The sequence below is a fragment of the Halichoerus grypus genome, chromosome 10, assembly GCF_964656455.1.
Source record: "Halichoerus grypus chromosome 10, mHalGry1.hap1.1, whole genome shotgun sequence".
Classification (NCBI taxonomy): Eukaryota; Metazoa; Chordata; class Mammalia; order Carnivora; family Phocidae; genus Halichoerus; species Halichoerus grypus.
The window spans coordinates 30,067,541-30,083,516 of NC_135721.1; positions in this window are offsets into that span (position 1 = coordinate 30,067,541).

Sequence of the window (15,976 nt, forward strand, 5' to 3'; positions counted from 1 at the left end):
TTTGGATCACAGTTTCTTCATACTGTGGTGACAATAATTATAAGTGAGGTAGATGATGATCCTGATATGGCCCACCAAAGAAAAGCTAACACACTTTATGTGTTCGGTAGAATGTTTTGAATTTTTCCACCGAGAAGAGGTTCATACATAGGAAATCCATGGATATGGACTCCATTTCTGTCATCAAAGAGCTTTTAATTATTCCACAGTTATGAAGAAAGAAAATACTAGAATTTTTTCATTTTTAATTAAATGTATTCATATTTAATATTCAAAATATCAGTTGAAGGTACATATAATTCATAAATAAATATACATATACTGGGGATATGGGCTCCAACAGTTTTTGCTGATTGGGCTGTACATTCCATAACGTTTGGAGTCCACTGGATTACAAGATAAAAATATCAGGATATTTTAGCTTGATGCAATTAAAGATTTGATTTCTTTACTTCCCCCTTGTACTGATTCCTTGTGGTGATGTCCTGCCACAGATGTGTATCTACATAGAAAGAGAATGCTGAAGATACAGACCGAATATTTCTAGACCGGTGAGTGACCATGATTTCTTACACTGAGGTAGTAAAGTGCTTTCTGATTATGATTTAGTTTGCCATGTAGCTTAACGACAGGGACAATAGGTAAAGAGTCCAGTCCATTGAAAACCCAGTTGCTGACGTTTTGCTGTTTACTCCAGTCTCCTGAAGCTAGTCTCCAACCTGTGTTAATCTCTCAGAGCTGGAGGAATCAAGCCTTCCTTGTGGGGATCCTGGAATGAGGTGACCTGTCCATGAGCGATGCATGATCTGCCAGCCCCCAAAGGCCTTCTTTTAAATGAGTGGTTTCCAAACTGTGCTCCCACGGCCCTGCCCTCCCCCGATATTCTCCATCCTACCCCACCCCCCCCACCCCCACACAGACAGTTCTGCCTTAATCTATTGCATATTTTCAGCTTTGGCATAAGGTTTCCTCCTAAGAAAAGTTGGAAAACTACTGCCTTACCCACCTGCTATCATTTGTATCTGCTCTCAGTGCTGAGTTCCCTGGTTTCACCTAATTCCACCTGTAAATCTACAGACACGTCTTTTCTTCAAGGAGCATGTCTTTGCCAGGCTCCATTTGTTTGTCTCCATTTCAGACTGGGGCTCCCTGCTGTGGGTGCTCCTGGCCGAATGCTCCTCCCCTCTCTGGGCTCAGCTCCTTAGGAATTCCTGGACGCCCTCAGACAACACCGCTGTCTACTCCCACCTGTAGCCTCCCTAAAGCCAGAGGCTCTCTGGTCCTCCGAAGCTCCTGTAGAATCTAGCCCACTCTACCCAGTAGCTGCTTCACGAAGTTGTGTTGATGTGAATTACTGATGAAGGAACAAGAGGAAGTGTTAGGAAATCAAATCAAAGGCACCAGTAACAAGACTTTAATTGATTAGATAAAGGGTTGTCCCAGCATAGCATCTGTTTTCTGGTTGCCACAGAAACCAGGCGCTCTGCAGTCCTCCATGTTTTGAAGCCCAGAAGATTGAGGACAATTGGCTGGAGAGAATGTAGCAAAAAGACCATTGCTGGGAAAGTGACCTGGCCTAGTTACTCAATTTGCTCATGGGTGAAGCCAAGGGGACGGATTAGATGATATCTCAATCCCTGGACTGGTATTCAGCCTGTGTGTCCCTGTAAGAGTATTCCAGGCCTTAATTGAAATACTTTCCTACTGGTGGGTAGATGGCTGCTCGCATACTTCCCTGAAGGGCTCCCCTGCCACCTCACCGTCCAGACCCTTCTGTCCTTTCTCATTCCTCCCGGATCTCCCAGATATGGCAACAAAGGGCTAAAACCTGACTCAGCAGGGGCCTGCTAGACCCAACCCAGCCCTGTAGACTTGGTAAGTCCCTGCCATGCCCACCCTGCTCAGGCCCCCGCCATAATCAGCAATCCAGCCTCCTTGAGTCCACAGTGGAATATGGGGGTGGCCCTCCTTGGAGGGTTTGGCTGGTTGGGAAGATGAAGACTTGCTGAGGCCTGAAATTTCCCAGCTGGCTGCCCGACTGTGTCTCCATCTCTGCACCGATGTGCTGCTCAGGCAAGGCCTGGGAAAGCAGGAAAAGGCACGATCCACAGGGACAGGCTTGCAGTCCGCAGCCGAGGAGAGGCGAACACATCTGAGCTGGACAATCCATGGCTCAGTGGGGTGTTCCTCTCTGAGGGCTGAGTTTAAGCTGCTTGCTCACAGTTGACCCAGGCCGTGACCAATGCATTGCAAACTCAAGGCTACGACTGGAGATAAAGGAAAGGTTTGTATCAAAATTCAAGCTGCAGGAAGGGATTTGAAGCTCAAGTCCACAGAAATGTACCTGAAGACTCAGAGAATTAACTGGATCCACTTTTCCTTCCTTTTACATCCTCTTTGGTACTTGTACGATGGCTGAACCCTGGCTTGATATCTCAGTGTTGTACGGTGCTTAGCAATCTGCACAGGACTCTCAGGGGCACAGCTGTATTCACTTCTCACAACAACCACACACTGGGCAGTAATGATTATTACTCACTTTGCAAACAAGGAAACCAAAGAATCTCAGAGAGTTGCAATTACCTGCCCGCACTCCTTCTGAAGTCAGACCCTCAGACTTTAAATCCAATGTTTCCTATTATATTATGTTGTTTCTTAAAGTCCTTTGAACAAAGACAGGGCCCTCTTTTGTTTGACTTAGTGGGAAGCAGCCCTGTGAAGCTTAGTGATGTCTGTTCATTTCTTTCTTTCTTTTTTTTAAGATTTTTATTTATTTATTTGTCAGAGAGAGAGAGAACAAGCACAAGCAGGGGAAGTAGCCAGCAGAGGGAGAAGCAGACTCCCTGCTGAGCAGGGAGCCTGGTGTGGGACTCGAACCCAGGACCCTAGGATCATGACCTAAGCCGAAAGCAGATGCTTAATGCACTGGGCCTCCCAGGCGTCCCTGTCTGTTCCTTTCTGAGACAGCTAGATGAGGTGGAGTTTGCAAGGAAATATAAGACAGATTCTCAGGCGCTTGCTGTCTTGTCAGTAAAATGATACACAGACGCGTGAAACGCCTAATAAAACATACAGGAACCCATCCTTCTTTTGTTGTAAGAACTTACTGATTTCTCAACGAGTAAGTACAGTTCATTGCAATGTTGCCTTTTCAACAGCAAGTGAAATAAACACAAAACCCAGCAGTAGAAAATTCACTCATTGGATGTATACCCATAAGCAAGGAGAAAGAATAGGATGACAGATTTAGTTCACGGGGAGGATTTCCCAGGAGTTGGAAAGAATGCAGAAGAACAGCGCACTCTGATGGAAGCCCGCTGGGAGAGGCGACAAATTCGGGCAACGCAAGTTTGCTCAGCCTGCTAAGGGAAGGAATTAGGAAAAGCCTTCAGGCGTTCTCACATTTGTCCTCACTTGTCTGGGTTTTCTGTGTGGATTTTCTTCTGTGGAAGAAGAGACTGAGTAACTTTTCATGTAGTTTCCTGGTTTTATGACTGCTTTGCTTGCCATATGTGTCAGGAGGTGAAGACATTTCTGTTCTTTCCGCGGCTGGCAGGTGAATTCCTCTTCACGGGAGGCCCATCCTCGTTGGGGAAATACTCAATGGGACCACTCAGAGCAGATCAGTCTGGGGCGGGTTTGGGGGGGACTGGTGCTGAGGCCACGAGGCCACTGGGGATGGGCAGGCAGTGCAAGGAGAAGGGGTTGTCTGCTCCCCATGGAGGGAGGGAGGTAGAGTTAGGAAGTGGGGGTGGAGGAGGAGAAGAGAAGATATAGGAGATGTCAGCGTGTGGGGTGTGGCATCCGATGACCCCTTTGACTCCTCCCAGACACTATTAACTTCTAGAGATAATTGAATAGAAGGACTAGTTACAGAAGTATCCAAGGGTCTGAGTTTCCACGTTGAGGGGGAGACAAAACAGAGCACCATTTGTGAATGTAGGAGCTCAGCCTAAATCTCCAAGGCACAGCTGGTCCTAGCTGACGGCTGGGTTCCATAGTTCATCCCTTTAAGACATTTTTTTTTTAAATATCTAAACCAGTACCCATTGTGTGCTTTGCTAGTGCTCAAATTTGGGCTGAGCCGGTACCAGGTATCTTTTTGGTTCTCCTCAACTCAAGGCACTATGATTCTTTTTATGCTCTAAATTGTAGTTTCTGAAACTCTGGTCTTTGAAGGCCCTCCAGGTGGTCTGTGGTTGCCCAAATGCAATGAGTAGGTTTTGTTCGAAGAGTATTTTCTGCTAGAGATTTGAACTCTCCATAAAAAGGGTACAGAAATAGATATTTGATGATTATAACCACAAAGACGGTCACATGCTAAGCAGACACTTCAAATGGCGTGGTTGTGGTGGGGGCGGTGTGTGTGTGTGTGTGTGTGTGTGTGTGTGTGTGTGTTCCGTGGTTGCAAGCAGAAGTTTTGAGGTGGGTGGTCCAAGGGATTCTTACAATGTGGTTCATAGTCTAAAATCTCACTTGGGATGAAGTGAAGCCAAACACTTATAAGACACTAAGAAATCAAACCACTTTGTTTGAGAATCTTTAAAATCGGTATTTGAAACTGATACTTCAATTGAAAAAATATCTTGACCCTAAACCTTTGCAATTTCATTTCTGACCATAATGGAGGGATATCTTGGCCACATAACCTTCATATCCAATTTTATTTCTAGTAGTATAAGTAGCTACTCAGCTTTGAAGTTTAGTGCTGAGCCGTATTTTAGGGGATGGTTTGGGAAGATAGTGGCTAGGAAATCCATCCTTAGAAAAGGTCTTTTCAAAACCTTCATAATCTTTATCATCATACCTATCTTCTAACTTCATTAAAAAAAAAAAAAATAGTATTCTACCCAGGGGTTCAAAACCATGGCAAGAATGCAGACCATTCAGATAGCAAGAACTGGTGGCAGTAGCATTTTATTTAATCCCCAGATCATAAAAAGCAGACATAGCTACAAGGATGATGAAAGAAAAAATGTGGAGGACACCTTCAACAAAACGAGGTGAAAAGGAATTCCCAGGATTCCATACATTCAGGATATGGCTGGGTGTGCCAAAATGTGAGAGAGCAGCAAGGCTTGAGAGAGGAAAGAAAAATTGGAAAGACCTATGAGCCAGAGGATCTATAAATTACCAGACTAACTCAGCCCTGAAAGAAGAGAGCCATGCTAGGAGAACCTCGGTGAGCAAATTGAAAATCATCCAGTAAAAAAGGCTCCAGTCGGTAAGATGGTGGCCGGGCTGTGCGGCCGTGGTGGTCTGGATCACAACCCCGCGGACACACCCATGTTCTAGTCCCTGGAACCTGTGAATGTGTTTCCTTACATGGCGAGAGGGACTTAGTAAATGTAATTAAGCTAAGGATCTTGAGATGGGGAGGTTATCCCAGGGTATCCAGGTGGGCACAATATAATCACAAGGGTCCTTATAGGAGGAAGGCAGGAGGATCACAGTCAGAAAGGAGATATGACAACAAAAACAGAGGTTGGAGTGACACATTTTGAAGATGGAGGAAGGGACCACAAGCCAAGAATGCAGGTTGCCTCTGGAGGCTGGAAAAGGTAAGGAAGTAGACTCTCCCTCAGAGTCTCCAGAGGGAGTGGGGCACCGCCAATACCTTGATTTTAACCATGTGGAACATATTTTGGATTTCTGACCTCAAGAATTACAAGCTACTAAGTTTGCATTTTTAGCCACCGAGTTTAGCAGTAATAGAAAACTAATACAGTAGAAACCACATCTCCCAGAATCCCCTTTCCTGTGTGTCTTGGTTAGAGCTGGCCAAAAGACAAACTTGGACAAGATGTGGGAAGTGGGAGTAAGCAAAGCAAGAGCCATTTCTCTCCGACAGTCTTTGTGATAAGGTGCCCTGTAGGGTCCATCCAGGTAGGCCTCTCTCCCCTGTGCTAGGTGTCTAGCTCTTCCAGACGACAGGAAGAGCCACGGCAGCCCCAGGCCCCCCATCATATGCTCGGCTGCGAACCCACAGAGGCCATAGCTACATGGAGGCGAGAGCTTCCTAGAGATCCCCCCTACGAGTTTCCCTTCATGGCCCTACTTCAGCATGTACATCTGGCTTTTCGGATTCCGTTGCATTCTCCTACCTATCCCGTAAGACCAGAGCCTTGAGAGGACTAGTTCAATAATGCTGGTGTTTCTCTAAGTGATTCTACCATTTGTTCTGCAATGAATGGGTTTTTCTATTGTCCCACAACCTCAACAACACTTAATACGGGCTGATTCATTTTGAACAATCCATAAGCTATGTGCTGATATCTCCTTGTGGCTTTACTTTGCATTTCTCTGATAACTAATGAGGTTGGGCATCTTTCCGTATTTTTAGCAGCCTTCTGGATCCCCTTGTTTCTGAAGCATGTCTGACTTTTGCCCATTTTTCTACCAGGTTGTCTCCCCTTTCCTTACTGATTCATGATTCTTTGTATACTCTGGATATTAGCTTTATCAGTACTCTGTATTACAAACATCTTATCCCAGGATGTGGCTTGCCTTTTCACTATCTTTAAAGATTTATCAGTCTTTTTTTTTTTTTTATGGTTAGTGCTTATTATGCATACTAAAACCCAGCAATTCTACTTCTGGATGTATGCACTAGAAAAACTCTTGCACAATTCTCCAGGTATAGGAATATTCACAGAAATGTAGAGGGAGAAACGTAGAAGCTCTGTAAGTGTCCATCGAGAGAGGAGTTGGGGGGTGCCTGGCTGGCTGTCAGTAGAGCATGTGACTCTTGATCTGGGGGTGGTGAGTTTGAGCCCCACACTAGGGGTAGGGTTTACTTGAACAAAAACAAGAAACAGAGAGGCGATGAATCCAGGTGGGCATGTCCTACACAGTAATGAACTACAAACCCATGTGTCCATATGGATTTGTCTCAAAAACCTACAGTTAACTGAAAAAAAATAATTTATTTTATTAAAAATTCAAAATCAGCCCATTATTATTTGGGGATTAAAAAGAATACCAGAAACCCAGAGGTGTCAAGCTCTAAAGAGAAGGAAGGGGGCGATTCCTACAAACCTCAGGATCATGGTTACCTCTGGAGGGAGGGGATACGAGGTGAGACCTGCACGCAGGGGCTTCTAAGGGGCTGGCGACACTCTACGTTTCAACCTAGCAGGTGTGGGCACAGCTCTTCCCTTTATTCTTCTTCGTTGAAATGAACATATGTTTTAGATAGTCATTGTTACGTGATCTATTTTCTCAATAAAACATTTGAACAGGTACGATGCTCCAACAATCATATTTGTCGTCCTGGGTTAAGGTCGCTGAAGATAAGAGAAGATTCAGAATAGTTTAGAATGCCAGCTGTGGAGTTGTCTCATCAGAGTCAGGCGGGCCAGGGGTTAAAACTACAGTCTGCCAGCCTACCCCCCCACCCCCCACCTCCCTACCCCCCTGCTACTGAATCAGAATGTCCCGCGGAGGTTTGGGAGCACCCAGTCCCCCGCCTTACTCAGCCTCAGGAGTGGCTCCCTACTGCCCTCTCGTGGCCAGTTGTCCCAACCAAACTGAGCAGAGTAAACCAGCCCAGATGGGCAAGGGTGCAGACTGTCTTGGGATCAGTGGTCTGTCCAGGCTTGGTGGCAGCTCTAAGGACTTGTACAATTGAACTAGATGCCAAAACACAGTATCTAGGACCCACCAGATTGTCTAGTATTTCTATCTGAAGTCCTAGTGCTCTAGCCCGGCTTACTTGCCTATAACGTAATCCATGCTCCTCCTGACAGAGATGATCTCATGGACCCAAAGACCCCACCTACCTGCTCCAGACCCTCTTGCGGCTTGGTTCTCCCTGCCCGTGGAGATGCCCGACTCTGTATCCTGCCTCCCCACCTGGACTCACCATCTGCACACACCTGCCCATTACTGGGTCTCCTTTTCTGCCTGAACAAACATCTGGTCTAACTAGACCCCTCCCTGATCCTGGGCTCTCCTGCACCATTCTCTCCTGCCCTTTGGCTTCCACAAGGCCAGAGCTATTAAGAGGGTAAGAATCAAAAGCTGCAGAGAAATGCAGCCCTGAGGCAGATGAATGCTCTGAGGCTGCTTGAACACGCTCACTGTCTTGCTACTTCGCCTTCCCCCATCCTTCTCTTCCTCAGTCGGTCAGAGTTTCTGATTCCCGATGTAAAGCTTGGAACGGGCAGGTTCATTCAGAAACATCATAGAATTGGTGTCACTCAAAGGAAGAACCTGGACCAGACCCCAGGGGCAGAATCCAAGTGTGTAGAGTCCCCGCTCACTTTGCCCCATCTCTGTCCCCAGATTAGACCCCGTTAGGATCCTGAGTTTGCTGTACATGGTCATCAACCCCTCTTGAGTGAATAAGTTCTTGCTTCACCCCCAGGAGCCAATAACCTGCCCAATGGAAGGTGGTATAATATAATAATTAAAAATGCATTTAGAACAGGAATTGGATTGTAATCTCTGCCTGCTTATATGCTTGGTAGTCTTAGGACATTGTTTTAACATTTCTAAACCTCAATTTCCTCCCCTGTATAATGAGGATTATAATATTTAACTCGAAGTTTGTTGTGATTATCAAATGAGACAGAGCATGAAAAAAATGCCTATCACATTTCGTACACATGGAAGTACTTAAAAAATATATTTATTATTATTTATTATGAAGTCCAGGGCCTGTTAGGACTCAATGGGCTGTATCTTAGGGGCAGAGTCGTTTGGAGCCCCCGGGAGCATCCATTGCCCAAAGGCTCCTCTTGGAACAGCCTGGAAAAGGGTCCAGTGTGACTCCATCCATCCTGTTTTCTCCAAACCCCGTCAGGGCCCTGGCCCAGCAGCCGGATTCGAACCCTCAGCCCAGGGATCACCCACCCTTCCTGTCCATCAGTCAGGTAGGCCACAGACCTGCTCCATCAGGAGAGGGAGCCCTCCTTCTGTGTGCTCTCCCTCTGGCCTGCTCCCTCCCCTCTGGCCTTCGCCTCACCAACACTTTGACCAGATACAGTTTTCCCCACATCCATCTGTTGTCACTCAGAGTCTGGGGACTGAGGCTTCCCGGTCCAGAGAACACTGTGCTTCCTAATCCGGTGTCACATCATTATAAGCTTCAGATGCGACAGTTGACTCCCTCAAAGCAGCTCTTCAAAGCACCCCAGGGGAACAAAACAAACAGACAAAAAAGCAAAAAACATGTGATGTGCTTGATAACGCTCAGTTGTGAAGCCCTCTGCGTGCGCCCATGTCAGCACGCCCAGCCGACCTCCGCTCCGACCCTCCACCCCGCCTTGCTCACTCAGTGCTCTCTTCCTCCTGCCCGTCCAGCCAAATCTCTGGGGTGAGGAGCATGGAGCCTCCTTGGGCTGCTCCTACTTGAAGGTGGCAGTCCAGGCCTGTGAGATGGCCCATTCCTAGGGATGACAGAATTGACCAGAACGCACACCCGAAGCAGCCTCCGCCTGGCTCACTGGGGATATTTCCTTAAGTCATCCCTCTGTTCTCTAGGACACAGAGCCTGGCGTGTTATTGAGAACACCGTGAGCACACTCGCCTTGCTTCTAACCACAAAATAAACTCCTTGTTCGTTGTTAGACCTAGAGGACACCGGAACCCTCATGGCAACTATGTGACCTCAGTTATGGGTCCAGCTCTGCACTTACCGGCTAGGTGACCCTGCTAAGTTACTTTCCCCTCTCTGGGTTCATCTGACAGATGAAGGGGGTGGGCTGGATGGTCTCAGAGGCCTCTTCCAGCTCTGATGGGTCACCAGCAGGTTCACGAAGGCACAAGATAGTCACACCTGCTCTTTCTGGAGCACCGTCCTTCCGAGAAGCTCCAGGCATTCGGACGGAGGGGTCTGTCCGCTTTGGTCCTCCATACAACTTCAAGGCTAGGTCCTTGACTCATCGATGACATCGATCCTTTAAGGTGACTTGCTTGAAGCCACAAAGTAAATCGATGTCAGAGGCAGAACAGCCTCTCAGCTCTCCCTCCCAGCTTTATTCCATCAAGCCAGCCCAAGACGATGAACAGCCCCTGCCACTACCACCCCCAGAGAAATTCCTCCTAGCTCTACATCCACGCAAAAACTTCTTTCTAACTTAAATTTTAACCTTCAGGATGGTGTGTTATTTAACATAGATGATCACCATGCAAAACTCTTCCTTTAACCTGCATGAAAGAACATTTAGAAATTGTGAAACTATATCCATCAGCTTTTTCTTTCCATGCTTTGTCTTTTAAAACACAAGAACTTCAGTTTCAATACACAGCCCCCACGCCACTCAGGGCCTGGCGGGTGCTGATTCGTGGGGAGACTCGGTATTTGTTTCAGAAGCTGAATGCTTTATAGGCACAGCTCCCTGGCACAAAACCCCACCCTGACTCAGCGGAGGATTGAATCCCCACAGACCAGTCAGGCTCCCGGGAGGAAAACCACTGAAAGCAAACATTTTTTTTCCCCAAGGCAACATTATCTTATCTCTGACTTTGTTCCCTTATCTAAGAAGAGAGGATCGAATTCTTCCTGCTTTCCCAGGGCAGTGCTTGCGCTGTTGGAAGCAAGGCTGATTTCTAATTTCCCTCTATGATAATCGCAACTGGCACGCAACTGTATTAAGGGAAAGTAGCGATTTGGAAAATCTCATGGTCAGGAAGTCTCTCTTTAGATATCTGTGCTTTATTGTGTCACCATTATTTTTATGAATAGGCTGGCTTGTCCCAGAAAGTTCTGCGACCCCACCCAGGTAGGAGAGTGGACAAGAGTTTCTGAAACCCCTAGGGATGGAGGTGGGGAGCAGAGTGCTGGGAGGGCCAGAGAGCAGAAAAAGCTTATGGTTGGGACCCAAAAGAAACAAAATGCTAGACCTTGAAACCAAAGGCCAGGGACACCAGCAGCTGAAGGCAGAGCCTAAACCCAAGGACGGAGTGGAGGTAGGGGTTGGGGCTGGGGGGGGTAGGGGGTGGGGCAGAAACAAGCTCCCTGGCATGAGAAGCGAATGGCCACACTGGCAAGGTGCCAGGATGATACATGAGCCTCCCCAAGAGCTTAGCGCACCCTCAGGGAGAAGGAGAGAAGGTGCATCAGGGTGGAAGATTCCCAGACTTAAAATCTAGAAGTAGCTGAGTTACCTTGAGTGGGTGATTTTGATCTCTTCCATTGCATTGCTAGCCGGGATGAAAAGATCCTCCACTGAGTTCAATTACAGATTAGTAGAGCGAGTGACATTTCTGCATGTTTGAATCTTACAACTGAAAGTCTTATCTGCTCTACTAGCAATATTTTGTTTTACTAAAGGATGTCATCTGTATAAGAATGCACTGACTCCCTAACTCCCACACAGTTTGTGAAGGTAAAAGCCAGAATCTTTTTTCTCTTTTTTTAAAGTGCCATTAGACATGGAGCACCTCAAATGTTTCATGTCCAACCGGAAATTTGTTTATATGTGTACAGAGGAAAAACAGTAAAAGCTGGTTTTGTATGAATACAGATGTGATTTATACAAAACACAGCTCCTTCTTGACCTGCTATATTTTTAGACCTCTGTTAATTATGTTTTTGGCAACATAATATGTTGGAACACATTCTCCTTTTCCATACAGGCATTGCTCCTTCAAGTGCGAAAGCACGTTAGCAGGAGAGCAGGCTCGTGATCAGGCGCCCTGTTCCCTAAAGAGAGTTAATTGGCCAGCATTACTCTCAGGAGATAGGAAATATCTGGGCCTGAGCTATTCTAATACGAAGCCAGGTTTAGAAATCTGACTCACTTGTATTGAAACATCTAAAGAGAGACACCAGATCTGTTCATGAAGCAATTTTGTTTGCTCACCCACAAGTTTCTTTGCACAATAGCCTCCCTATTCTGGCTGTTTGACAGAGTCTACCTGCTACAGCAGAGGTGCAAATGACAGTTACTTGTTTTTCTAAAACAGCTCCCTTTCACGATGGCATGGGTATGAGCAGCTGTGGCCATGGAGACGTAAGGAATATCTGGGGGAAATTTTCCTTAATCATAAAAAGAAAGAGATGCAGGAGGATAGTCTCCTTCTTCCCTCCTGCCTTTAGAAGCACTTGTGAGAGGGTATGATTCCTGGAGCTGTGGCAGCCATCTTGCAACATGAGGATGCAGGCCTAGGATGAATGTCAATATGCTGTGGGTTGCAGCCTGGAAATATGGGAAGTGTCTGGCTCCTAATGATACTGTTGAGATGCTGACTCAATCAGGCCTCCAGACTTTTTGAGATGTGAGATAAGAAAAACCTTAAATGTTTAAGACACGTCAAGTTGGTTTTCTATTACTTGCAGCCAAGCAATAATTAAAAGTCATAGGAAAGAGAACTAATTTCCATAAGCTGTGAAAATAGAATAAAAATATTTTAGTTTGTGCTCTAATTTTCCTGCTGTGATTCTCTGGATTTAGTGTTAGAGTCCTCTTCCCTTTCCCCTCCATCCCATTCTCCAGAGGTAAATGCTTCATTCTCTCTGGGGGTCCACAAGCCCGACTCCCAGCTCCCCTGTCCTCTCAGTACCAACCCCCTCAGTGCCTTGCGTCCCATTCTGGATCTGTTCCTGGTAGAGGTTTCTCCAGAGCTCTGTTTGCAGTGCTTTTAGATGGCTCTTGCATAGTACCATGACAGACCAAATAAATGACTTCCTTATTATCCTGGATATTTGGATATTGTAAACACACGCGAGCACAGAGTGGAGAGCTTCTCTACTATTTTTTGTGACCCCGTCACCACGTAGATTTTCATTCTTTGTTTTCTTCTTCCTTCCACAACTCTTAAAGATATTCCCTGTGTATTCCCTTTAATGATCTAATTGATGATCTCAAAAAGTAGTCTAATAAGTGCCTTAAACCATAGTGTACAGGATAAACAAAAAGTACCAAGAGGCATAGTCCCTTCGAGTTGGAATCTTGAGAATGGTAACAAATGTGGGCCGTTTTTTTAACCTTTCTTATCTTTGTGCTCTCTCTCTCTTTCTCTTTTTCTCACTCACAGGAGAAATTGCGAGAAGAACCTCTAATGAAGCACTCGATTTCCCAAATCTGAATTTCATTTGGTTTCTTTTGCATAAAATACCAAAAATGAATAAAGAACAGATTTAACAGTGGTCCCTCCAGTATAAGGTTGCCCGACCTCATTTTTACTTTAGAAATTCAGCAGATCACCATCCCTACTGCTACAAGCAAAGTTTCTCAAAGGGTGGTCCGTGCAACATCAAGTCAGAATAATATTGTGAAATGCAAATTTCTGGGCCCCATCTCAGAGCTAAGAATCTGAAGTCTTGCTGGTCAGAGAATCTATAAAATAAACAAGTAACCCAGATGATGTATATGCACATAAATATCCCAGTCTTTCAGTTTACCATTTTAATTATAAATGCTACCTAAAAGATTTAGTGGGCTTTGCAAAGCAGAAACCAGTGACAGTAAACCTTGTTGAAGTATATGCATATTTAGAAAGAATTACAAACACTGGATAGTATAATTCTGATGAGAAAAGTAGTTTGATAAACAGAGTGAGCTTTAGGCAAAATTTAGGTCTCTGAGGTGAGGTCAAAAAATTCCATTTAATTTTGGAAACTTGAGTTCTCCTTTCTCAGCTTCCCTCCAATTCCATATCCCATGACCAAATGGGCCTTTCTCTTCTGTGACCTACCTTACCTGGCATTAACCAATTAAAAAAAATGTTTTTAAACAGTCACGTAGGCTGGTTACGTATGTGTAAACTTGTCAAAACTTCAGGTTGAAAAGTAAAGAATTCAGATGCCAAGGCATTTTAATTTATCCACCAATCTATTTATTCATTCAAGATATATATTAGTGAATGTCAAGTATTGAGGATAGAAAACAAATAAGACATGGCCCATGCTTTTAAGAAAAATTATCTAAACTTAGAAATTAAGAACTCATATCACATTCTTTTGATGTTTGGGCATTGCTTAACAAGCCTGCCCGCGGAGTATTTAATTCTTTAAAAAAATGTACGTGTGTTTGACTGGCTACTCACTGTTAATTAAGGGCTTAGATTCCGTGATGTGACATGTAACTTCTAGATCTACCAGCACCCGGTGGGGGCGGGGGGGGGGGGTAGGGAGGCCATGAATATGTTAAACATCCTACAACAAATAATTCTCTAGTGCCAAAAGTCAAAGTCAACAGGACTGAAGTTGGAAAACCCTGTTCCAAAGAGCTTCAAAGGCAATAATTTGGGAAATCAGGAGACCTTTGTCCCCTTCGTGAGAGCAGTTTGAGTGGTTTCTGCCCTGGGCTGATAAATGGTTGGGGAAGCAGGAAGCGAAGTCTTTCAGTGGGAAATTTTCTCTTACGGTTTCTGGTAGTGTCTGGTGTGAGATAAGGGAGAAACACCAGAGGGGGGGCAGGGTTAAGAAGTTTTTTTAGGAAGGATAATTGGTGGTAGTATTTAAAAATATTTGGATCAATTGAAATTTTCATTTTTCCTTTATTTATTTTTTTTTAATTTTTTTTTTAAAGATTTTATTTATTTATTTGAGAGAGAGAGAATGAGAGACAGAGAGCACGAGAGGGAAGAGGGTCAGAGGGAGAAGCAGACCCCCCACTAAGCAGGGAGCCCGACGTGGGACTCAATCCCAGGACTCCAGGATCATGACCTGAGCCAAAGGCAGTTGCTTAACCAACTGAGCCACCCAGGCGCCCTTCATTTTTCCTTTAGACATTTGATGCCTTTGAAGCCCTAACCTAAGCCACGGTGGCAATGGTACCATGTTGTTGAAAGATCTTTACAGTTTTTACACATTAAAAAGGGGAGAAAATAACGCTACTTATTTTTGGTCATGTCTTCACAATCGCAAATATTTAGCAAAAGAAAAGAAGTGTCTTTCTGTTGAAAGTTGGATTCTCATAATTAATTATTTTTTTTGAAATTACTGTCGCTCTATAAAGTTGTATTGCATTTTTCTATGTGAATATCTACAGGATTAAAATTAGTTTAACAGTCTTTCATTTATTAAATACAGACACCCCTTGAGTTACACTTCTTATACCATGAGTTACATCTAGAAGAAAAGTTCCTCCAAGTGTCCTTCTGTTTGAGAAATGGGAGTTTTCCATTACAGAGAGAGAGAGAGAAAGAGAGAGTAAATGTCATTACTGTTGGAATTGTCTTTATTATTATTATTATCATTATTTTTAAGGAGCATGGAACAGTTGTTTTGCCTCAGTTGAGAAATCAAAGAGCCCCGTGGCTGAACGGATAGTTCTTTCCTTGCTAGAAAACTCAGCAGAGGCTGTGGTTGGAGGTAGGATGAAATTTTTTTTTTTTAATTAGTTGGTAATCAGATGCCATAGCTGGAAGATGGGGTCTCTCTTTTCATTGGACAGCTATTAGCTGCTGCAACCAGCAGGGATAAGTCCACTTTTTTTTTTTTTTCCTAAGTGGAAACGGCTAAGGCCAAAGCTATAGATGGGTGATATCCTGAAATCAACAGTTCTGAGTGAGAATTCAGCTGAAACATATAGTATGTTTTCATAATTTGGGGGGGTAATTGTTAATTTCATAATTTGGGGGGGTAATTTTCTTGTGTTCTGGGGGTCCCCTAAAAGTAAAAATGCCCCCCAAACACCCCACTTGCATTAGACACAGTATTACTTTTCCTCTACATATAGATTATGAAGGATTTTATGGGGTTACCTAGAAAACAAACCACAATTTATAGCATGATTTTCATGAGATATATTCCAAGTTCCAAACAAACTATAATTATTTTGGATCCTAATACCCATGGGTTAGTCACTTGCTTTATGAGGCAAGCTTTCTTCTAAAATCATTACAGTGGTGAGTTTCAATTTTCTTCTTTTTCTAGATTCACTTTTCTATGTGTCTTAAGTGTAATGATGGGAGTCTAATCTTTATAAAATGGAAAAAGTTTTAACAATGGTTGGTGAATTAATGTGTCTCTGTTGGGGCACAAGAGGGGATTCTTCCTATAGATTTATTTGCATACAAGAGG